This window comes from Tachyglossus aculeatus, chromosome 3 (genome assembly GCF_015852505.1).
Source record: "Tachyglossus aculeatus isolate mTacAcu1 chromosome 3, mTacAcu1.pri, whole genome shotgun sequence".
In the NCBI taxonomy this organism is placed as follows: Eukaryota; Metazoa; Chordata; class Mammalia; order Monotremata; family Tachyglossidae; genus Tachyglossus; species Tachyglossus aculeatus.
Genome location: NC_052068.1, coordinates 75355228 through 75378458, shown reverse-complemented (window position 1 = coordinate 75378458; position 23231 = coordinate 75355228). Strand labels below are relative to the sequence as shown.

The 23231-nt window shown below is 45.7% G+C and overlaps 1 protein-coding gene across 2 annotated transcripts in view; it reads left to right on the top strand.

The window, feature by feature from the left end:
* Positions 1-2820: 2820 nt before the first annotated feature.
* Positions 2821-23231, top strand: part of RAI14 (retinoic acid induced 14) — a 178149-nt gene continuing 157738 nt past the window's right edge. For both annotated transcript variants that reach the window (XM_038743770.1, XM_038743769.1), the window contains exon 1: positions 2821-2882. The gene's annotated coding sequence lies outside the window, so the exon portion shown is untranslated. The remainder of the gene's footprint in view (positions 2883-23231) is intronic.

The following is a 23231-nucleotide window of genomic DNA, read 5'->3' as shown; positions in this document are numbered from 1 at the left end:
TGATCCCACACTCAAAAATAGTTTCCTCCCCCTCTTCCCTCCTTCATATAAAATAACACCTTGGTTTTCCTTGTAATTCCTCCATCCCGCAACTCCTTTGTCACCCTTCTCGTTCATTCAATCACATTTATTGAGCACTTACTGTATGCAAAGCGTTGTACTTAAGACTCTCAAGATCCTATCTAGTTATTCCAGACAATAATGAACTGACCAGTTCTTAATGGACCAAGAGAATGATATTTAGCCTCCTGCATGTCTTGTGCCTCTATTTCTCTTTTCACAGAAGTCACTCTCTCCACTTTACTCCAGTGTGAGCTGAAAATTCAGAGACTTCTTGTAAAACTCTAGGCATAAACTGCTAGTGGTTGTGGACAGAGATAAAACTGGAGGGGATCAGGGGGAGAAGAGAGAGAGAGAGAAAGAGAGAAAGAGAAAGAGAGAGATTGACTTTAAGGGATTAGATAGGATAACCAGATTCAAAAAGTGAAAAAGAAGGACACTTTCTCAAATACATTAAGAAAGGGATGTGAGTTGGGAGAGCATAAAGAATATTTTCCCAGTTGGATGAAAGGCACTTTGAACCAGACCCAATTAAACTTGGGAAAAAAAAAATTCCCATGAATCCAGCAGGGAATTGGGTGGTCCTACTGATGAGGGCATAATTTCTTTCCTTCCTTTCCCTTCCCCAAAAATCACATGTAATCACCTTCCTCCAAATTTCTATCACCTTTCTGCCTCACCCCCACTCGACTCATACTACTCAGTTTGGGTGTAGGTAAAAGCCTTCTTGAAAAGCATGGTGAAAGGCTTCCCTCACCGTCACCCTTCCTCAGAGATTCCAGGCACTAACCTTTCCCAAGCAGCTTAAGCAAGACATGAGCATTTTCTATCCTAAGGGTTAGATCCAGCACTTAGGACAGTGCTTGACACATAGTAAGCACTTAAAAAATGCCATCATTATTATTTAGCCCAGGGAACATATTCACAAAAGGTCCAGGTGATAATCTACTACAGGTCCAAGCCATTATTCTCCAATAATGGTAGCAGAGCCACTGGGCCATGGGATCTGATGCAGTTGAGGAGGTTGGAAGTCTGAGTTGAGGAAACCCCTGAAAGTGGGTTTCCAGGATGGTGAGAGGGAGGGGCCAGAGCTGATTGTGTTTCTAAATGGTATCGATCAAAATTCTCTGCCTTTCTGTCCCCACTGCCCCTGCTCTCCAGCACTTTCACTTAGCAAGGGGAGGGGTCCCAGTTTTCTTCATCTCCAAGCCTAACTGGATAAAAATGAAATACTGCTTGAATTGGTCTGGCAATAGGGGTGATAGGTTGATCGGAATCATCTTCACTCTCTAGCCCAGCTCCAGTGTGCCCAGCAGCACACGTTGCCAGAGAGCAGGGGGGATCCATGCAGTCTGAGATGGAAGAATAGTTAAATTTAGGACAACTCTTTCATCAGCAGGCATTCCTGAGCCTTCTTCTCTACTTTGGAAGCCTTTAGTTGAGGAGTCATGCCGGCCCTACTTAACGTTAGGATCTTTTTTATGGGTTGAAGTTTATTAAAAAAAAATGGAGAGACAAACCCACCAATAAGCCACGGGACAAGAGTCGGTGACTCAGTTTATCAGGACCCAGAGCTGACCACTTTTGCCGTCTGCACCTGCTTCTAGTCTGTGAGCCCGTTGTGGGGTAGGGAGTGCCTCTATCTGTTGCCGAATTGTACTTACCAAGCGCTTAGTACAGTGCTCTGCACACAGTAAGAGCTCAATAAATACAATGGAATGAATAAAATAATCACAAATGCTGCTCAGTCCCGGAGGAAGGGGACTGGATCTTTTCTTTGTCCTGGAGCACAGTGTGTCCCGTTGCCACTAGGAATGAATGAAAATGAGAATGAAAAGGAGAAAGAAGAGGTGGATGTAGAAGAGGGAGAAGAGGAAGAAGAGGAAGAAGAAGGAGAGGAGGGAGAAGAGGAAGAAGGGGAGGAAGAAGAATAGGGCGAAGAAGGAGAGGAGGGAGAAGAGGAAGAAGAGGAGGAAGAAGAATAGGAGGAAGAAGGAGAGGAGGGAGAAGAAGAGGAGGGAGAAGAAGGAGAGGAGGGAGAAGAAGAAGAGGAGGAAGAAGGAGAGGAGGGAGAAGAGGAAGAAGAATAGGAGGAAGAAGGAGAGGAGGGAGAAGAGGAAGAAGGAGAGGAGGGAGAAGAGGAGGAAGAAGGAGAGGAGGGAGAAGAGGAGGAAGAAGAATAGGAGGAAGAAGGAGAGGAGGGAGAAGAAGAATAGGAGGAAGAAGGAGGGGAGGGAGAAGAGGAAGAAGAAGAATAGGAGGAATAAGGAGGGGAGGGAGAAGAGGAAGAAGAGGAGGAAGAAGAAGAAGAATAGGAGGAAGAAGGAGAGGAGGGAGAAGAGGAAGAAGAGGAGGCAGGAGGAGAGGAGGGAGAGGGGGAAGAAGAAGAGGAGGAAGAAGAAGGGGGAGAAGAGAAGGGATAAGGAGAGGAGGGAGATGAGGGAGAAGAAGAGGAGGAGGAAGAAGAGGAGGAGGGGGAGGAAGAAGAGAAGGAGGAGGAATAAGAAGAGGAGGAGAAGGAGGGTGATGATGATGCAGTTGCAGAAGCCGCTGATGCTGGTGGCGGGCAGCCCCTCCCCTGTGTCCGTGCGCTGTCCGGCCGCGGGCGGGTCCCGGCGTGGGTCCGCGGGGCCTCGCCGTCCACGTGGTGGAGCTGCCGCCCCCGCTCACCCCCCCCCCCCCGCCCCGACGGGAGGAGCCAGGGGAGGAGGGAGGGAGGAGGAGGAGCAGGCGGAGGGAGGGAGGGAGGCCGAGCCGGGAGCCGGCCGGGGGCCCTGCGGAGCCGGGCTTGGGCCAGCGTCGCGGGCCGCCGCCTCTATGGGGTGAGTCCCCGGTGGGGGTGGTGGGGGTGGTGGTGGTGGGGGTGGTATACTGCCTCCTCACCCTGGGGGGCCGGGCAGGGCCGGGCAGGACCGGGGGGCCCCAGTCTGGGGGCTGTCCGGCTCCGGGAGGGGCCGCCCCGCCGGGCTCCCCCGAGCCCCCAACTTGGCGGGGAGCGTCCTGCGGGCTCTCTCTCTGTCTGTCTCTCCCTCTCCCCCCGGCCCTCTCTCTCTCTCTGTCTCCCTGTCTGTCTGTCCCGCTGCTCCCCCCGTCCCCATCTCCCTCCGGCCCCCGCTGCCTCCGGCCCGGCTATTGTTCTCCCCGGCCTTCTCAGGGGCCCTTTAGGTTTCCCGGCTCCCCCCGGCTCGGGCACCGGGATGGGCTGAGCGGGCCGGGAATTTCTCTTTCTGTCCCTCCGTTAGCCGCCTCCCCCCGCCCGGCTTCTTTCCTCTCCCCGTTAGGCTTAGCCCTCCCGACCTTCTCTCCTCTCCCCAACTCTCCCCCCAACTTCTCTCCTCTCCTCTTCTTCCCCGGCTTCCCTCCTTTCCTTTCCCCCAGGTTCTCTTCTCTCCCCTGAGCTTCTCTCCTCCCTTCTCCTCCAGCTTTTCTCCTCTTCTCTCCCCCAGCTTCTCTCCCTTCACCCTTCTTCTCTCCTCTCCCCCAGCTTCTCTTCTCTCCTCTCCCCCTCCAGCTTCTCTCCCTTCACCTTTCGTCTCTCCTCTCCCCCAGCTTCTCTCCCTTCACCCTTCTTCTATCCTCTCCCCCAGCTTCTCTTCTCTCTTCTCCTCTCCCTCCAGCTTCCCTCCTCTCCTTTCCCTCAGCTTCTCTTCTCTCCCCAACTTTCCCCTGAGCTTCTCTCCTTCCTTCCTCTCCTCTCTTTTCCCTCAGCTTCTCTCCCTTCCCCCGGCTTCTCTCCTCTCCCCCAGCCTCTGTCCTCTCCCCTAGCTTCTCTTCTCTCCTCTCCCCCAGCCTCTCTCCTCTCCCCCAGCCTCTCTCCTCTCCCCTAGTTTCTCTCCTCTCCCCTAGTTTCTCCCCTCTCCTTTCCCTCACCTTCTCTCCTCTCCCCCTAGCTTCTCTGTTCTCTTCCAGCTTCTGCCCTCTTCTTTCCCTCAGCCTCTCTCCTCTCCCCCGGCCTCTCTGTTCTTTTCCAGCTTCTGCCCTCTCCTTTCCCCCAGCTTCTCTCCTTTCCCCCAGTTTCTCTCCTTTCCCTCAGCTTCTCTCTCCTCTCCCCCCTAGCTTCTCTGTTTTCTCCCAGCTTCTGCCCTCTCCTTTCCCTCAGCTTCTCTCCTCTCCCTCTAGCTTCTCTCCTTTCCCTCAGCTTCTCTCCTCTCCTTTCCCTCAGCTTCTCTCCTTTCACCCAGCTTCTCTCCTCTCCCCCTAGCTTCTCTGTTTTCTCCCAGCTTCTCTCCTCTCTTTTCCCCCAGCTTCTCTCCTCTCTTTTCCCCCAGCTTCTGTCCTCTCCCCCAGCTTCTGTCCTCTCCTTTCCCCTAGCTTCTCTCCTCTCCTCTCCCCCAGCCTCTCTCCTCTCCCCACAGCTTGTCTATGGGTCTCCTCTTCTCTTGATCTCTGAAAAGCTGAAAGTTTCTTCAAGCTTAAAGTGGGGGAGAGGAGTCATTTGTTTCTCCCAGGCTGCTGAGAATCTAAGCTGGGTGGCAGAGCTCTGCTCTCCCCTCTCCCGTCTCGGCCTCTTGGTTTGGAGCTGGTTTCCTCTTTTCCCGTGAGGATGCCCAGCTGTGCCCACTGGACTCAGTGTTTCCCCTGAGTGGCCAGGCTGTGCTTGCTGGCCAGCACAGCCTCAGGTTCACTATTCATTCAGATGCTATATCCCCCTCGGCATGGGGTGGCATCGGATCCCTTGAAAAGCACCAGTGGATGGGAGGAGAATTCAAACAAATGGACCCAAATTTAAAAAACAGCATCAAAGAATACTGCACTCCCCCCCCCCCCCCCCCCCCCCCCCCCCATTCTGACTTCTTGCTCTCTAGGATTTATCGAATTTAGGAGTGCCCTGGGCTACTGCACTTTCATTCATTCATTCAATCATATGTATTGAGCGCTTACTGTGTGCAGAGCACAGTACTAAGCGCTTGGGAAGTACAAGTTGGCAACATGTAGTGACGGTCCCTGCCCAACAGCAGGCTCACAGTCACTTCACCAACAGTTCTACTTTGGATCCTGGGGAAACCGTTGTGGTTACTGGTGTGCACTGGGGCACCAGAGAAAGGGTTGGACCACTCTCTGTGTCTTGATTTCTCCCTTGGAAAGAGGGGTGAGAAAATTCCTTTGTGGCTACGCTTCTGTATCCTTGAGCACGGGTTTTGATGTTAAGGGCTGCTTGTACGTGACAAAGCGAAGGAAATCAATTAGGGAGAGCGCTAAAGGAAGGAAGCAAGAGGAAACCTAGTGTCCTGCTGACATCTGTAAGAAACTGAGAGAAGACACAAGTGCCCAGGACTAAGGCAGCCCTAGGAGATTGGAGTCATTTCCTACACGAAGGCTGTGCTGTATAGTGTGTGTGTGTGTGGTGATGAGGAGGTGTTCCAAATCTTATTACTGGCACAGGTAACCTTAGTGACGTCTAGAGTCTGGGTTTCTTACTAGGATTTTTTGTGCTGCCTTTAATTGTGCCATTTGATCAATTTCTGAGCATTTTAACCCTGAACTTGTATAAATGGAGTAGAGTTGGAAAAGATCATTTCCATCACAAGGTGTCAGCTCGTACCACGTTATAGAAGTCAGTGACCTATCCAATCCCTTTTCCTGTCCTGACACCTGCCTTACTCTTGGTTCAGGGGATGGGGCTGGAAGTTGTCTGAACTTCCACACGCACACAAAGAAGGGCTTGGTGATAGAGGACTTGAGTTCTGATCCCAGTTCTGCCACTTGCCTGCTGTGTGGTCTTGGGCAAGTCAGAACTTTCTCTGTGCCTCAGTTACCTCATCTGTAAAATGGGGATTAAATCCTCCTTCTTAGGCTGTGAACCTCATGTGGGATAGGGACTGTTGTCCAGCCTGATTATCTTGTATCTACTCCAGTGCTTAGTACAGTGCTTGACACATAGTAACTACTTAAAGAGTGCCATTATATATTATATCACCTGCCACTGGCTAGACTCACCTTGGCTTTTGGGCCCTAACCAGCAGAGGAAAGGGGAGTGGTGCGTTCCAACCCATCCCATGCCATCCCAGACTACACTCATTTTCCGGACCCTGACCAGACCAGCCTGTGAAGTGGGCCAGGGCGTGCAGCTCAACTCTGGTCTTGGTCAGGATCTGCCGTAGTCAAATTGATGGCCAAATCTTTCATTTCGCAGGGAGATTTCACTAACTCCACCTTCAAGCTGCAGAGAGGCCACCATTCTTCCTCTCCTCCTCCCCCACCAACTAGAGATCTTACCTCTTGCCTTTCTACCTCCTTGCCATATTGGTAATAGTCATATTGCGTTTCAAAGCCGAGAACCCAAAAATTCAATGAACTGAAGTCATTCTAGCTGTTTCCTTTTAAAAATAAATCATACATGGAAATGGTTCCAATTCGGAACCTACAGAAAGGAAACACTGCTAGTTCCCAACAAGTGGACGATCAGAGAAAGCTGTACAAATCTGAGAGCAGGGGTGAGGGGAAGAAGAGGGAAAAATCTCTTTGGATTCTTCTCTTGAAGGCCCTGAGAGGCTCCACCAAGACTATTTTCCATCCCCTCCTTCTTGTCTCTCTCCTTCCTAGCCTCACCAGGAGTTGGCAGAGGCTAAGGTGATAGCAGCATAGGCTTCCAGTACTCTTTATCCATTTGTTCACTCAATCATATTTACTGAGTGCTTACTGTGTGCACAGTACTAAGTGCTTGGGTGAGTGCAATATAACAGTAAACAAACACATGCCCTGCCCACAACGAGCTCACATTCTATGATACGTCAGAAGTGGGCATGGCTCTGACAAAACTGAGGACTTTCTGGAAGGTAGGCCAACACAAAACTGTCCAGCCAGGCTGAATGAATATTGGATCTGTGTGGTCAAATGGCTGGTTAAGGCCATTTCAGCAGAAGGAAAGCAAGTGAGTCAATGGGATCAAGTGAGGCCTCTGGTTGACCGAGAAGAATGAAGCCACAGGCTATCCAACATCCCTCAAGGCAGCTTTGTTCATCCCTTACCTTCCTTCATGTTGAAGCAGACTTGTAGGTGAGCCATGGCCCCAGTATAAGTGAAAGCAGCTTCCGTCCTCCCTCTTTGAGTCCAGGGAAGCTAGCCCTCTTGCCCAGACAACCTTACAAAGGATAGCCCTTTCAACCAATCATGGAATGGGTACTCATTGGAGTGGGAGAGTTGAGTCATTGCTAGCAGATCAACCTTTCCTATGGACTTCCATAAGAATCTGATCTCTGGCTTTAACTAAAAACTGAATTGTTCCACCCTTTTGTTTTCTCAGACTTAGTCATTTGCTTCTCTGCTGAGACTCTGTTGTTCCTCAGAATTGTACCAGCTACCTTGGTGTTGATCTTTCATCATCATCAATCGTATTTATTGAGTGCTTACTATGTGCAGAGCACTGTACTGAGCGCTTGGGAAGTACAAATTGGCAACATATAGAGACAGTCCCTACCCAACAGTGGGCTCACAGTCTAAAAGGGGGAGACAGAGAACAAAACCAAACATACTAACAAAATAAAATAAATAGAATAGATATGTACAAATAAAATAAATAAATGAGTAAAAAATATGTACAAACATATATACATATATTGGAAAAGAGGAAGGCCGCAAGATAAATGACTCTGGATTGTTGGTAGGCGCCACAGAGTGAGACTGCACCTCACCACTTCAGGGAGTTGGATGAGATAGTTCTAGGGGACAAAGTGTTTTGGGCTTTTTTAAATTTGCTATTGTTATGGGGGTGGTGTCAAAGGAGGCCAAGCCCACAGAAAATGGCATGGTGACAATTATAGTGTTATTTTAATAGTACCATCATTTTCTTCCCTAGCACTCTGTGTGGTATTTAAATCCAAACGAGAGCCACCTGGCCCTAGTGAATTCTGCTCTCACTGCAATTCCCACCATCCTTAGGGTGTCCCTTAGTGAGTCATCCAGTAACTGTAGCCTAAGTGAAGTTGGGCTGATTTCAGTGCTCTTCACCAAATAGACAGTCACTAAATTCCATTGAGCGATTGTCCAACCCAAAATTAGGATTCATTCATTCCCCACTGTTTGCTATCCTCCAGTCTACCCCAGGTATCACACAGTGCCCCATCTCGGATGTCTAAAACTACTTAAGCGAAGCCAATGTGCTTTGTATTTATTTGTGTAATTGGGTGGAATAAGATTTTGTAGGTACCAGGAATGTGGGTGACTATTTAAGAAGCAAAGTGTTGAAAGACATTATTCAGTTGCTTAAGAGGACTGCAGATTAAAAGCTGATGATGGCACGTACCTTTTCCGTAACCAGAAAATCCAGAAAGAGGAAAATATGGGGGGAATTTTATCAGATACATTTTACACATCTTCTTTGTCCTAAACTCTACTGAGTGAGGTTAAGATATTTTGGGGATTTGGAAGGGGAGGGTGTTGCCATTTAGGCCAGGGATTTATCCTTTGGCACACTGGCATCCAAAATTGTCATAATCTTTAGCCTAGGGACTAGTGCCAGACAGGTCTTGAATTGAAAACACCAACTGTATTTTCTTCTCCTACATAACAAAAGTGGGTTACAAAGCAGAGATTAAAAGGAAAAAAATCTGTTCAAAGGGCAACCTTTTTATTCCTCTAGTTGTTTTTTTTTTGGTAATGAGATGAGAATGAATGTAGATCTAACCAGATGGAAATAATGTATCCTAGGAAACAACTGAGTTTCATTTCACGTGCACTTTAGTCTACACGCAGTTGTCTTACAAAGCACTAATATCTAGCGCACAAGAAACTGTGGGTAAGCCTTCATTAAAATGAAAACTTGAGTTTCTGTTGTGGGTGTGTATGCCAATCAATAATAATTATTGAGTGTCTACTGCATGCGGAGCACAGTGTTGAAAGCTGGGGACAATGGGATAGTACAATAAAAGTGGAAAGCATAGCCTCTGCCTACTCTTCCTGTTGTTTGTAAACTTTCCTTTGAAAGATGCAAGAGCCCATCAGTGCCCAAGTCTCCAGGAAGAACTGTCCAAGCAGCAAATCGCTGCTCCCAAACAACCCCTTTCCACCCCACCATGGCTAATAACGAACAGTGGCACCTATTTCCACAGATAGAGCATACCCAATCGACTAAACAACTGTGAATTCATCCATGAGGTCCCTGCCTCTGGTGAACAATGTATTTTGGAAGCAGAAGGGAAAATAACTCAGTGCCAAAGTGCTGGAAGCCAGCTAAGCAGAGTTTTGGGGATTTAAGACCTGTCATATCCTTAACCTGCAGTTGTGGCAAGCCACAGTACTAAAGCACAGAGTGTTCCTTCTCTAATAACAGATCAAATTATCTGGTTCTTGTTACATGGGGAAAAAAGTTGCAACGATAAAAAATAAATATACTAAAATAGAACTAAAAATCCAAGCTGTAAATATGTTTTACTGCAGGCATAATAAGGGAAAAAATGACTCTCAGGGCTATTTCTATTTTTAACAACTGTTTTAATATGCTCTATAATCTGCTCCAAAGTGGATCAATTGAAGTCCCACTGGATTGACAATTCATATATGATTCCTCAGCTATTAAATGTTAATTAAAAAAGGGGGTCTCTGTAGGCAAGGAACATGTCTACCAACTGTTATTTTGTACTCTCCCAAGCACTTAGTACAGTGCTTTGCACACATTAAGTGATCAATAGATACGATTGGTTGATTACTGTCCAGCTGGTGTTCCTGAATGAATCTTTAAATCATGAGCTCTGGTAATTAGGCCATTTTGTGTGTGAGTGTGTGTGTGTGTGTGTTGTAATGAAGATCTATTTGATGTAAAGAGATTGTCATTCCAGATCTAATCATGTATTTTAGAGGGGGGTAGGTGTACATATTCTAGTATGTTGGTTTTTGACAACTGGAAGTTGCCAGAACTAGAAAAAAATGGAATGTAGTAAGCAATGAGGTAACAATCCTGCCTTTGTGATCACTACTCCCTCGTGAGAGTTAGCAAACTTTGACAAGGATTTAAATAAATTCATTCAATCGTATTCATTGAGTGCTTACTGTGTGCAGAGCACTGTACTAAATGCTTGGGAAGTACAAGTCGGCAACATATAGAGACGGTCCCTACCCAACAGTGGGCTCACAGTCTAGAAGGGGGAGACAGACAACAAAACAAAACATATTAACAAAATAAAATGAATAGAATAAATATGTACAAGTAAAATAAAAAGAGTAATAAATATGTACAAACATATATACATATGTACAGGTAAATAAATAACTACTGATGCAGACAAGAACAGATGTCCTTATGTCTAAGCAAAACCATGTTAGCTAAGCGCAAGACAGTTCACAAATTAGCACGGATTTACGGATCTAGTTGTCTGACATAAATTAGGTGGGACTTGGAGTAAATTAAGTGGATGGTGAATAAAATTAAAAATTACAAACGTTTCCCCTTCTCTGCAGCCCTGTGCCCCAAACACTGAAACTGCATTTCTTCAGTAAATTAGTGCTCATTTGCAGTCTGATGCATGATTGCTGGTTGGTGAAAATATTTAGTGCTGGTGAAAAACTTTTGTGGATTTTGAAGGTTAAAAAAAATCCATGCTAGACTGACAAAACCTTTGGACAAGTTTGTGGTGTATTGAAGGCTTGTGTTAGGAAAGAACTCAACAGTTTTATTGTGTCCATTGCTACTGTTTGTATCATCTTTAGTGTTGACCTTAGTAGGGTAGGTAGGAGTGACTTTTCTTTGGAATAATAATGATGTCATTTATTAAGCGCTTACTATGTGCAAAGCACTGTTCAAATGCTGGAGAGGTTACAAGGTGATCAGGTTGTCCCAAAAGGGGACAGGGAGCCTACAGGGAGCTTTTAGTCTAGAAGGGGAAGCAGACATTCATAAAAAAAATTACATATAATGTGCCTAAGTACTGTGCAAATCCAAGCACAAGGGTGACACAGAAGGGAGAGAGAGTAGAGGAAATGAAGGCTTAGTCCATAAAGACCTCCTGGAGGAGATGCAATATTTAAGGTTTTGATGGTGGGGAGAGTAATGGTCTGTTGGCTATGAAGTGGGAGGGAGTTCCAGGCTGGAAGTAGGTTGTAGGTGAGGGTTTGGTGGTGAGATAGATGAGATCGAGGTACCGTGAGTAGGTTGGCGTTAAAGAATGGAGGTGTATGGGCTGGCTTGTAGTAGAAAAGCAGCAGGGTAAGGTGGGAGTGGGAAAGGTGAATGAGTGCTTTAAAGCTAATGGTAAGTAATGTTTTTGTTTATTGTGGTGGTTGGTAGACAGCCACTGGAGGTTCTTGAGAAGTTAGGATGATGATGATGATATTTGTTAAACATGGACTGATCTTTTTTTTGAAAAACTCTTCACTCTCAGCTTCAAGGCTGTCCATCACCTCGCCCCCTCCTACCTCACCTCCCTTCTCTCCTTCTCCAGCCCAGCCCGCACCCTCCACTCCTCTGCCTCTCACCTCCTCACCGTGCCTCGTTCTCGCCTGTCCCGCTGTCGACCCCCGGCCCACATCTTCCCCCTGGCCTGGAATGCCCTCCCTCCACACATCAGCCAAGCAAGCTCTCTTCCCCCCTTCAAAGCCCTACTGAGAGCTCACCTCCTCCAGGAGGCCTTCCCAGACTTAGGCCCCTTTTTCCTCTCCTCCTCCCCATCCCCCCCCGCCCTTCCTCCTTCCCCTCCCCACAGCGCTTGTATATATTTGTACAGATTTATTACTCTATTTTACCAGCACAAATTTACTATTCTATTTATTTTGTTAATGATGTGCATATAGCTATAATTCTATTTATCCTAACGATTTTTATACCTGTCTATGTGTTTTGTTTCATTGCCTGTCTCCCCCTTCTAGACTGTGAGCCCATTGTTGGGTAGGTACCCTCTGTATGTGTTGCCGACTTGTACTTCCCAAGCACTTAGTATAGTGCTCTGCACACAGTAAGCGCTCAATAAATACGATTGAAGGAATGAATATTATATCTGACAGACTACTACTTTCCCCACCTTTAAACCCCTCTTCTAATCATATCTCTTCCAAGAGGCCTTCCTTGACAGCCCTCATTTCCCCTATTCACCCTCCCTTCCGGGTTGCCTATACACTCTATTCTCCTTTCAGCACTTGTACTTGATATGTACTATCAAGTGCATATACATAGGTACAACTATACTCTGTCATTTCCCCTATTTGTAATTTATTTGAATATCTGGCTCCTCCTCTAGACTATAAGCTCCCTGTGGGCAGGGATCGTATCTATGAACTCTATTGTATTATTCTCACCCAAATACTCAGAGTAGTGCTCTGCTCACATAACTCAATAAATACCATTAAGAACTCAATAAATACCAACAAATAAATACCAGCACTTAGTACAGTGCTCTGCACACAGTAAGCGCTCAATAAATACGATTGATGAGTACAGTCATACAAGGCATTTGAGAGCAACAGTAAAACTAAAAGACACAGTCTCTGCCTTTCTGTTTTCATTCTAACGGGATTACCATGCCCATTGGTTCTAACTGCTATTTACAGAGATACATAACTCCTTATAAATAGAAAACTCACTGGCCATACCCCTACTGAAATCTATGGATTTTTCCATATTTACTCACCTTATTTCTCTGTGAAGCAGCAAGGCCTAGTGGCAAGAGCACGGGCTTGGGAATCAGAGGAAGTGGGTTCTAATCATGGCTCTGACACTTGTCTGCTGTGTGACCTTGGGCAAATCACTTAGCTTCTCTGTGCCTCAGTTACCTCATCTGTATAATGGGGATTAACACTGTGAGCTCCACGTGGTACAACCTAATTGCCTTGTATCTTCTAGTGCTTAGAACAGTGCTTGGCACATAGTAAGGGCTTAACAAATACCATAATATATATTATTCTTTGGAGCAATAATCTAACCCTTAAAGACAAATAGGGCACCAAGCAGGCTATTGAACAATGGAAGAAAATACAGTACACTAAGTGCTCCTATAATGTCCAGCTTGTTTTCTTGAAGCATCTTGTGTTACAGAAAATTCACTCGGTAGCACTTGTCATATATACAACAGCTCACATGTGCTCACAATTGTTTCCCCCAACACTGTATTTCATTCCATCCAGACGGTTGCACTTTGTCAGAAAGAGGCTTCCCCAGTTCTCTTGTCGTGTTTTCCCCAGATCAGATGCTCAATCAGCTGTATTTCTTGAGTGGCTACTGACTGCTAGGTTTCTGTACCGAGCCTTTGAACAAGTACGGCAGTAGTAAGACATGCATTCCCTGGCCTTAGATCTTAGAGTTTAATGGGAAGACAGGCAAAAAGTATTTCTAGCCGGTGAAAGGTGGAAGAAAGGTAAGGATAGAGCAGTATGGGCATATCGGGACACCATTATTATTATTATATCAGGACCAAAACAGCTGAACAAATAATTGAATGTACTGATAAATCTATAACTAAAGAACACTCAAGAATAAAGTACACAACTTAAAATTACACAAGATGGGTGTTGGACAGACGTTCCTGGGATGTTGTGACTTGACTGGGAAATATTTCCTGGAGGAGGTGAAATTTTAGTAGGGCTTTATAAATACTACTGATTGACTGATAAAGATGGGGAGGACTTTCTTGGCTAAGGCCTCATTTCCTCTTCTCCCACTCCCTTCTGCATCGCCTTCGCACTTGGATTTGTTCCCTTTTTCCACCCCTCCTTCAGCCTCACAGCACTGTTTTTATGGCATTTATTAAGCACTATTATGTGCAAAGCACTGTTCTAAGCACTGGGGAGGCTACAAAGTGATCAGGTTGTCCCACGGGGGGCTCACAGTCAATCTCCATTTTACAGATGAGGTATCTGAGGCGTAGAGAAGTTAAGTGACTTGTCCAAAGTCACACAGCTGACAATTGGCGGAGCCGGGATTTGAACCCATGACCACTGACTCCAAAGCCCGTGCTCTTTCCACTGACCTACGCTGCTTCTCTAATGTACTTATTACGCTGCTTCACTTATGTACATATCCCTAACATATTAATATCTGTCTCCCCCTCTAGATTGTAAGCTTGTTGTGTGCAGAGAACAAGTCTACCAGCTCTGTTGTACTGTACTCTCCCAAGTGCTTAGTACAGTGCTCTGCACACAGTAAGTGCTCAATAAATATGATTGATTATGTACATATATTTAAATTATAAGTTATTTATATTAATGTCTGTCTCCCCTTGTAGACTGTAAGGTCACTGTGGGCAGGGAACAGGTCTGCTGACTTTGTTGTACCGCACTCTCCCAAGCACTTAGTACAGTGCTCTGCACACAGTAAATGCTCAAAAAATACGATGGATGAATTGAGAGCTGTGGCCTTGGCAGATTTGAGGGTGGCAGGAGGTCCCAGTCTGGGGAAACAGTGTGAGTTCACGGTTGGTACAATCACACATCATATCCCGACTGGATTACTGCATCAGCATCCTTTCTGATCTCCCTTCTGTGTCTCCCAACTTCAGTCTGTACTTCACTCTGCTGCCAGATTATCTTTCTACAGAAACGTTCTGGGCATGTCACCCCCCTCCTCAAAAATTTCCAGTGATTGTTAACCTCCGTATCAAGAAAAAACTCCTCACTATTGGCTTCAAAGCTCTCCATCACCTTGCCCCTCCCTACCTCTCCTCCCTTCTCTCCTTCTACATCCCAGCCCGCACACTCCGTTCCTCTGGTACTAAGCTTCTCACTGGGCCTCGTTCTCACCTATCCCACCGTCAACCCCTGACCCACATGCTGCCTCTGTCCTGGAATGCCCTCCCTCCACAAATCCGCCAAACTAGCGCAATTCCCCACTTTAAAACCCTACTGAAAGCTCACCTCCTCCAGAAGGCCTTCCCAGACTAAGCCCCCCTTTTCCTCTGCTCCCCTTCCCCCCCTCACTGCCCAGACTCTCTCCCTCTGCTCTACCCTCCTCCCCGCCCCACAGCATTTGTGTGTATATGTACATATTTATAATTATAATTCTATTTATTTCTATTAATGATGTATATATAGCTATGATTCTGTTTATTTTTAATGATGCTACTGATGCCTGTTTACTTGTTTTGATGTCTCTCTCCCCCACTTCTAGACTGTGAGCCAATTGTGGGCAGGGATTGTTTCTGTTTCTTGCTGGATTGTACTTTCCAGGCACGTAGTCCAGTGCTCTGCACACAGTAAGCACTCAACAAATATGATTGAATGAATGAATGAGAGGTGAGAGTTAGGTACAGTTAGAAGGTGAGCTTGGATGAAGTGTTACGGCTAAATGGCTTATGAATTAATAGCTTTGAATTTTCCTTTGTCCACTTCGTCGGATTTGCTGTCCGACTGTCCAACTTTAGCTTCTGTGAGTCAATCCGCCTAAGCTGTGTTTTATCCAACAGTGGATTGTAAGCTCCTTTTACACTTATACTCTCCCAAGCATTTAGTATAGTGCTCTGCATACCTTAGGTGCTCTGAAAATACTCATTGCGTAAGCTCGTTATGGGCAGGGAATGCGTCTGCTAACTCTGTTGTGTTGTTCTTTCCCAAGTGCTTAGTACAGTGCACATACAGGGACAAAAAACCCCTGCCCTTCCCCTGCCCCCTATGCCCAGCACCCCTCTTCATCGCCCTCCCCACGGGCCAGCCCTCCTCAGTGCACATCCATCCACCCTCTCCCCAGCCCCATCCCTCTCATCCTGCCCCAGGGCCACCCTTCATCCTCTCTCCTTGCACTGGCCCCTGCCAGCTCATCCCCATTCAACCCCTTTCTACCCCTCGCCCAGCTCCCACCCGTGTCCCGTCTCCACAGCCTCAGCCAAGTGAGGCCTGTAGAACCCCCGCTCCATCATGGGGAAGCGTCCCTTCATTATTGGCCTGTCCCTGTCCCAGTCACTCCTCGTCCTCGCCATCACTGAAACCTGGCTCTCCCTAGTTCTCGGTCTCCCCTGCTCCTCTCTCCAAAGGGGGCTTCATCTTCTCCCACTCCCCAGACTCACTGGGAAAGGAGGAGGTGTCGACTTCCTTCTTGCACTCTAATGCCGCTTTCTCATCATTCCACCTCCCTTTCCGTCCCTTCCTTCGAAGCCCATAACATTCGCCTCTACCACCCTCTCCAGATTCTAATAACGGTCATCTACGGCCCTTCAGATCCCACCTCCAAATTCTTGAACCATTGTGATCCCTTGCTCACATTCCTTCCCTCTTTCTCCATGCCTACATTGATCACTGCGGACTTCAAGATCCACACAGAAGTTCCTGATGATCTTTCCACTGCCCGTTAATGCTTTAATGGTAACCTTCTCACTGTGCCTCGATTTCACCTATCTTGCCGCTGACTTCTCACCCTCAGCCTGCCTCTGTGCTGGAACACCCTCCCTCTTCATATCAGATAATTGCTCTCCTCCACTTCAAAGCCTCATAGAAGACACATCTCCTCCAAGAAGCCTACCCTGACTAAACCCTCCTCTCCTCTTCTCCCACTCCCTTCTGCGTTGCCCCGACTTGCTCCTCCCTCCCAGCTCAGTACTTTAAACACAATAAGTGCTCAATAAATACGAACGAATGAATAGTAAGCTCTCAATACCATTGATTGATTTACATTCATCCTCCCAGCTCGACAGCACATTTGTATATATCTGTAATTTATTTATTCATTCAATTATTTATGTGTGGTAATGTCTGTCTCCTCTTCTAGACTGTGAGCTCGTTGAAGGCAGGGGGAAGAGCACAGGCTTTGGAGTCAGAGGTCATGGGTTCAAATCCCGGCTCCGCCACTTATCAGCTGTGTGACTTTGGGCAAGTCACTTCACTTCTCTGTGCCTCGGTTACCTCATCTGTAAAATGGGGATTGAGACTGTGAGCCCCCCTTGGGACAACCTGATCACTTTGTAAGCTCCCCAGTGTTTAGAACAGTGCTTTGCACATAGTAAGTGCTTAACAAGTGCCATTATTATTATTATGTGTCTGTGTGTTGTATCGTACTCTCCCAAGGACTTAGTACAGTACTTTAAACACAGTAAGTGCTCAATAAATACGAACGAATGAATAGTAAGCTCTCAATACCATCGATTGATTTACATGAGATGCATCATAGTGCAGTGTCCTTTCCCTTTATCTCCCTGTTTTCAAGCAATGGAATTATGTAGTGCTTCTGTGTGTAGAGCACTGTACTAAGCACTTGTCTACAGTAAACATGGTACGTCTTCATTCTTCATGGTACTTTGTTCACTCAGAAGGTGTTTGATAAATTGTATGCCCAGCATGGCACTGTTATGGGCACATGGTCCCTGCTCTTAAGGAATCTTGCAGTCTCGTGGGAGAGACAAGCTGATGTAATTTATCTACCAAATCTTTTGTATTTTACTCTTCTAAGTGCTTAGTACAGTGTTGCACACACATTAAACTCTTGATAAGCATCATTGATGACGATTCACAAATGGAGGGGCTTAAAGGAGAAATGACTGGTGAAAAGGGCCCAATTCTGTCATCTCTACTCTCATTTAATATTTGGGAGAGCACAACACAACAATATATAACTGACATATTCCCTGCACACAATGAGCTTACAGTCTAGAGGTGAGATCCAACCCAAATCTTTTCTTAAATTCACTCCCTGCTACAACCTGTATTTATTTATATTGGTCACAAACATTTTGCTGGATCTGATCTATTTTTTATGCTGATTGCTACTTCACTCCTTTGGAGACTCTGAAAGAGAAGTAAACCCTCAAGCAGCATGGCCTAGTAGATAGAGCATGGGCCTGAAAATCAGAAGTCTCGAATACCAGCCCTCCCGCTTGTCTGCTGGATGACCTCGAGCAAGTCACTTAACTTCTCTGTGCTTTAGTTACCTCATCTGTAAAATGGGGATTAAGAACTGTGAGCTCCATGTGAGACATGGACGTTGTCCAACCCAATTAGCTTGTATCTACCCCAGAGCTTATTAAAGTGCCTGGCACATAGTAAGTGCTGAACAAGTTCCATAGAAAACAAACAAAAAAAACTTTGTTAGGGAAGAGCTCAAGAAATACAATTGAATGAATGAATGAAAGCCATTTAAAGCACCATTTTAAGGACCAACTGAAAGATGTACTCCCCACCCCCATCCCCCCGCCTTACCTCCTTCCCCTCCCTACAGCACCTGTATATATGTATATATGTTTGTACGTATTTATTACTCTATTTCTTTATTTTATTTGTACATATTTATTCTATTTATTTTATTTTGTTAATATGTTTTGTTTTGTTGTCTGTCTCCCCCTTCTAGACTGTAAGCCCGCTGTTGGGTAGGGACCATGTTTATATGTTGCCAACTTGTACTTCCCAAGCGCTTAGTACAGTGCTCTGCACACAGTAAGCACTCAATAAATATGATTGAATGAATGAATGAATGAATGCATTCTTTTCCAGTGTTCCCTCTGATTCCTTTTTCACTCATCACTTGCTATTCCAGGCATTCTCTTGTGTAAGGGAAGGTCACTTTTAACAAAGGACCCTTACTTCCCACATTCCCCCTGGGCCCATTGGAAAGTTTTGTTTATAGGCAACCCCATAAAGTTGTTTTGGGATACAGGATTTGGTGGCTGGTTGGGCTCAGGGCTCTGGATGTGCTTGAAATGCTGCTTCCAAAACCAATAAGTTTGCAGAGCTCCCTTATCCACTTCAGTTTTGGGTTTGGGGGGTGCTGTTGCTTATTGTGAAGATTCTTGTCCTTTAGAACCTCAAGTAGGGTTTATTAGACCGTTGTTCCAAATCCTACATTTTCACCAGAGAATTGTAACAGGCTGGATGGCTTAATTTTCCTTTGGTATCTCTCCTGTAATCAGTAGCCTAGTGGAAAGAGTATAAGCCGGGGAGTTAGAAGACTTGAGTTCTAATCCCAGCTCCACCACTTTCCTGATTTGTCACTTTTGGCAGTTCACTAAACTAGTCTGTGCCTCAGTTTCCTCATCTGTAAAATGGAGATTTAACACCTGTTCTCCCTCCCACTTACTCTGAGTCCCGTGAGGGGGCTTGGCTTATAGTAACAAATGCCACAATGCCACCTATGCTTCCTCACCCTTAGACTGGGAGCCCTATATTAGATGGGGAAGCAGCGTAGCTCACTGGAAAGAGCCCGGGCTTTGGAGTCAGAGGTCATGGGTTCAAATCCCAGCTCTGCCAACTGTCAGCTGTGTGACTTTGGGCAAGTCACTTCACTTCTCTGGGCCTCAGTGACCTCATCTGTAAAATGGGGATTAAGACTGTGAGCCCTCCGTGGGACAACCTGATTACCTTGTAACCTCCCCAGTGCTTAGAACAGTGCTTTGCACATAGTAAGCGCTTAATAAATGCCATTATTAAGCGCTTAGTACAGTGCTCTGCACATAGTAAGCGCTCAATAAATATGAGTGATTGATTGATTGATTGACTATGTCCGACCTAATTATCTTGCACCTACAATCAGCACATAGTACAGTAAGTGCTTAACAAATTGCCTATAGAAAGTGCTTAAAAATAGAGTTATTATTATTATTATTTACTCTATTTGCACTAATAATAATTGGGGTATTTTTAAGTGCTAACTATGTACCCTCTAGACTGTAGGCTTGTTATAGACAGGGGACATGTTTGCTAATTCCGTTGTACTCTCCCAAGTGCTTAGTACAGTGCTCTGCAATAGTGTGCTCAATAAGTGTGATTGATTGATGTGCCAGGCATTGTACTAAGTCCTGGGGTAGAGGCAAGCATCATCAGCATCATCATATTGTATTTACTGAGGGCTTACTATGTGCAGAGCACTGTACTAAGTGCTTGGGAATTACAAGTTGGCAACATATAGAGACAGTCCCTACCCAATAGTGGGCTCACAGTCTAAAAGGGGGAGACAGAGAACAAAACCAAACATACTAACAAAATAAAATAGACTAGATATGCACAAGTAAAATAAATAAATAAATAGAGTAATAAATATGTACAAACACATATACATATATACAGGTGCTGTGGGGAAGGGAAGGAGGTAAGATGGGGGGATGGAGAGGGGGACGAGGGGGAGAGGAAGGAAGGGGCTCAGTCTGGGAAGGCCTCCTGGAGGAGGTGAGCTCTCAGTAAATCAGGTTGGACACAGTCCATGTTCCCCATGGGGTTCACAATTTAAATCCCCATTTTACAGAATGATGAAACCAAAGCACAGAGAAATGAAGTGATTTTCCCACAGTCACACAGCAGAGAAGTGGCAGAGTTGGTATTAGAACCCAGGTCCCTCTGATTCCCTGGCCCATGTTCTAGCCACGAGGCCACACTGCTCCTCAGTAGCCCCACTTGTCGCTTGTCAATTTTTGGGTGGGTGTGACTATCTGTCCTTCCTGTTCAAAGAGGATGCTACTGTCGGTGAGACCTTTGTCGGTGTGTGTGTTTGGCCAAAGTGTGACTAACAGTCCATTCCACTCCTCATGGATGTTTATACAGCTTGTTGTGGCACATGACTGGTGCTCTTAAAATTTCTCCTCTTTGGCACGTCTATATTTCTTCCATAATGCAGGAATTTTGCTCTTGAAGGACAAAGAATTTGATGTTCATTCAACTTGGGAATTGGGGGGCATTAAGAATAAATGCTTGAGAAATTATGCACAAAGACTTGTTCACATCAGCACTCCTCTTGTAGTTATAGTGCTTCTTCCTCCATGTCTTTTCCTCCCCTTCTCTCCTATTCTAAGAAATTCAGAGCTGACAAATTGTTCTGGTGGTGGTTAGTATTCTATGTGTGTGACATTTTCCCATTTAAATTGTTAAAATTCCCTGAAGCTGCTCTTGTGGAACTAGTACAATCCCATGCACATCGTGGGCATTTGGTAAATATTTATTTTTGAGAGAAGCCTCCTTCCAGAAGGGACAAGGAGCAGCCAGGGAGGTCTGCATGCAATGTACCTCTGGGACTACGAGTCTTTATCTTTTGGTTCAGAAATGGTGTCCAGAGTCTGAGCCAGGAGAGGGGGACATGTCTTGGTGTAATTCAAACAAGCATCCTAGGTTTGCTGGTGTAAATGGATAGTGACTGTTATCTTGGCAGGATGAAAACCTCATTATTGTCACACGAGTGTGATGTAAAACATTTTCTTAGTGCCCCGTAAGAGCAGAAATCTAGACAGGGCAGCAGGATGCCCCAAGTAGACAGAAATAAACACTTTCTTGTCCACTACTGCCGTCTTCCCTGGGAATTTCCAGCACTCCAGCTGAGGCAAGATCAACTCCTCCTATCTTGAATAATTAGTCAAACTGAGTACTTCTGAAATGTTTGGCAGTTCTAATTTTGAAGGCTTTAAATGGCATCTCTTTCACAAAAATTAGAATGCAGTAATCCTATAAATGGGTGTTTGTCCTTGGGATAGCTAGGGCTATCTTGCACAATCTCAGCTGGGTTAAATTTTTAAAAATCTCTTGGTCCTTTGAATTTCTGGAATGGATGTGGGTAGGAGAATGGATCGGCAGGAAATACTGAGTTGCTTGAAGAAGTAGTGTACAAAAGAAAAGCTTCCTTTTGGAGTTGGTCACCCTTTGGAGGAAACAGTTTAGCCCAGAGGAAAGAGCATCAGCCCTTGAGGAGGAGGACTTGGTACTAAATGGCTCTGCTATTTGCCGGCTGTGGGCTTGGGAAATTTACTGAACTCCTCTGAGCCTCGGTCCCTCATCTGTAAAATGGGGATTCAATGTCTCTTCTTTCTCCTCCTTAGACTATGAGCCCCATGAAGGATAGAGACTGTGTCCAAACTAATTATTTTGTATCTGCTTCAGTGCTCACTAGAGTGCTTGATACATACTAAGCACTTAAATACCACCATCATTATTACTGCCTTCTCATGCTTATGGATGCAGAGAGAAGAGGAGGGGTGTTCTGGAAATGATGATGAAATGCAGGTTGAAAGCTTTTTTTTTTAATGTACCCATAAGATGTTTTCTGGATGTGGTGAGACTTGTAGGTGAAACTGTTGGAGGGCAGTAGATTAAATACAAACAGGGTGTCGACTTGAGTAATGACTTTTGGAGGTGGAGGAACCTCAGGGGATGAAATAATCCTGGGATGGTTCTTTTGTCTCTGGGGATGTTTTCTGGACTTGGGTGGCTGGGATGGGCTTGATGGATGATAAACCAACCTTCCAGAGGAACAGACATTTCTTGGTTAGTGCCTCTGGTGGATTCGTGACTCCGTAGAGGTTGATGGCAATCTTGATTCCCAGTATATTCATGATCGAGGGGAGAAAAAAAGCGCAGCCTAGTAGATAGAGCACAAGCCTGGGAGTCAGAAGGACCTAGGTTCTAATCCCACTTCTCTGCTGTATGACCTTGGGCAGGCCACTTCTCTTCCTCTGTGCCTCAGTGACCTCATCTGTCAAATGGGGACTTGGGCTGTGTCTAAACTGATTAGCTTGTATCTACCTCAGCGCTTAGTATAGTGCCTGGAACATAGTAAATGCTTAACAAATGCCATAAAAAATAGTATATGACACATAACGTAGAGCTGTCTTTTGGTTTGAAGGTGACATCGCCAATGGTGAGATTGGATCCATGTGTATGAAGTTCTCAGTGACACTCTTGCTTGCTTGCACATATTGTCTTTGAAAAGACAGCATGTGCACATGTCTTTGTAAAGACAGCATGTACCTTTTCTGGACAGAATCTGTCTTCCCTTGTAGACTATAAGCTCCTTGTGGGCAGGAAGACATTTACCACTAACCTCCTCACTGTGCCTCATTCTCGCCTCTCCCGCCGTCGACCCCTGGCCCACGTCCTTTCCCTGGCCTGGAATGCCCTCCCTCCACACATCCTCCAAGCTAGCTCTCTTCCTCCCTTCAAAGCCCTACTGAGAGCTCACCTCCTCCAGGAGGCCTTCTCAGACTGAGCCCCCTTTTCCCTCTCCTCCTCTCCATCCCCCCCACCCTACCTCCTTCCACTCTCCACCGCACTTATATATATTTGTAGATTTATTACTCTATTTTACTTGTACATATTTACTATTCTATTTATTTTGTTAAAGATGTGCCTATAGCTATAATTCTATTTGTTCTGACAATTTTGACACCTGTCTACATGTTTTGTTGTCTGTCTCCCCCTTCTAGACTGTGAGCCCGTTGTTGGGTAGGGACCGTCTCTATATGTTGCCGACTTGTACTTCCCAAGCGCTTAATACAGTGCTCTGCACACAGTAAGCGCTCAATAAATATGATTGAATGAAGGAATGAATGAATTTACCAGATCTGTTGTATTATTCTTTT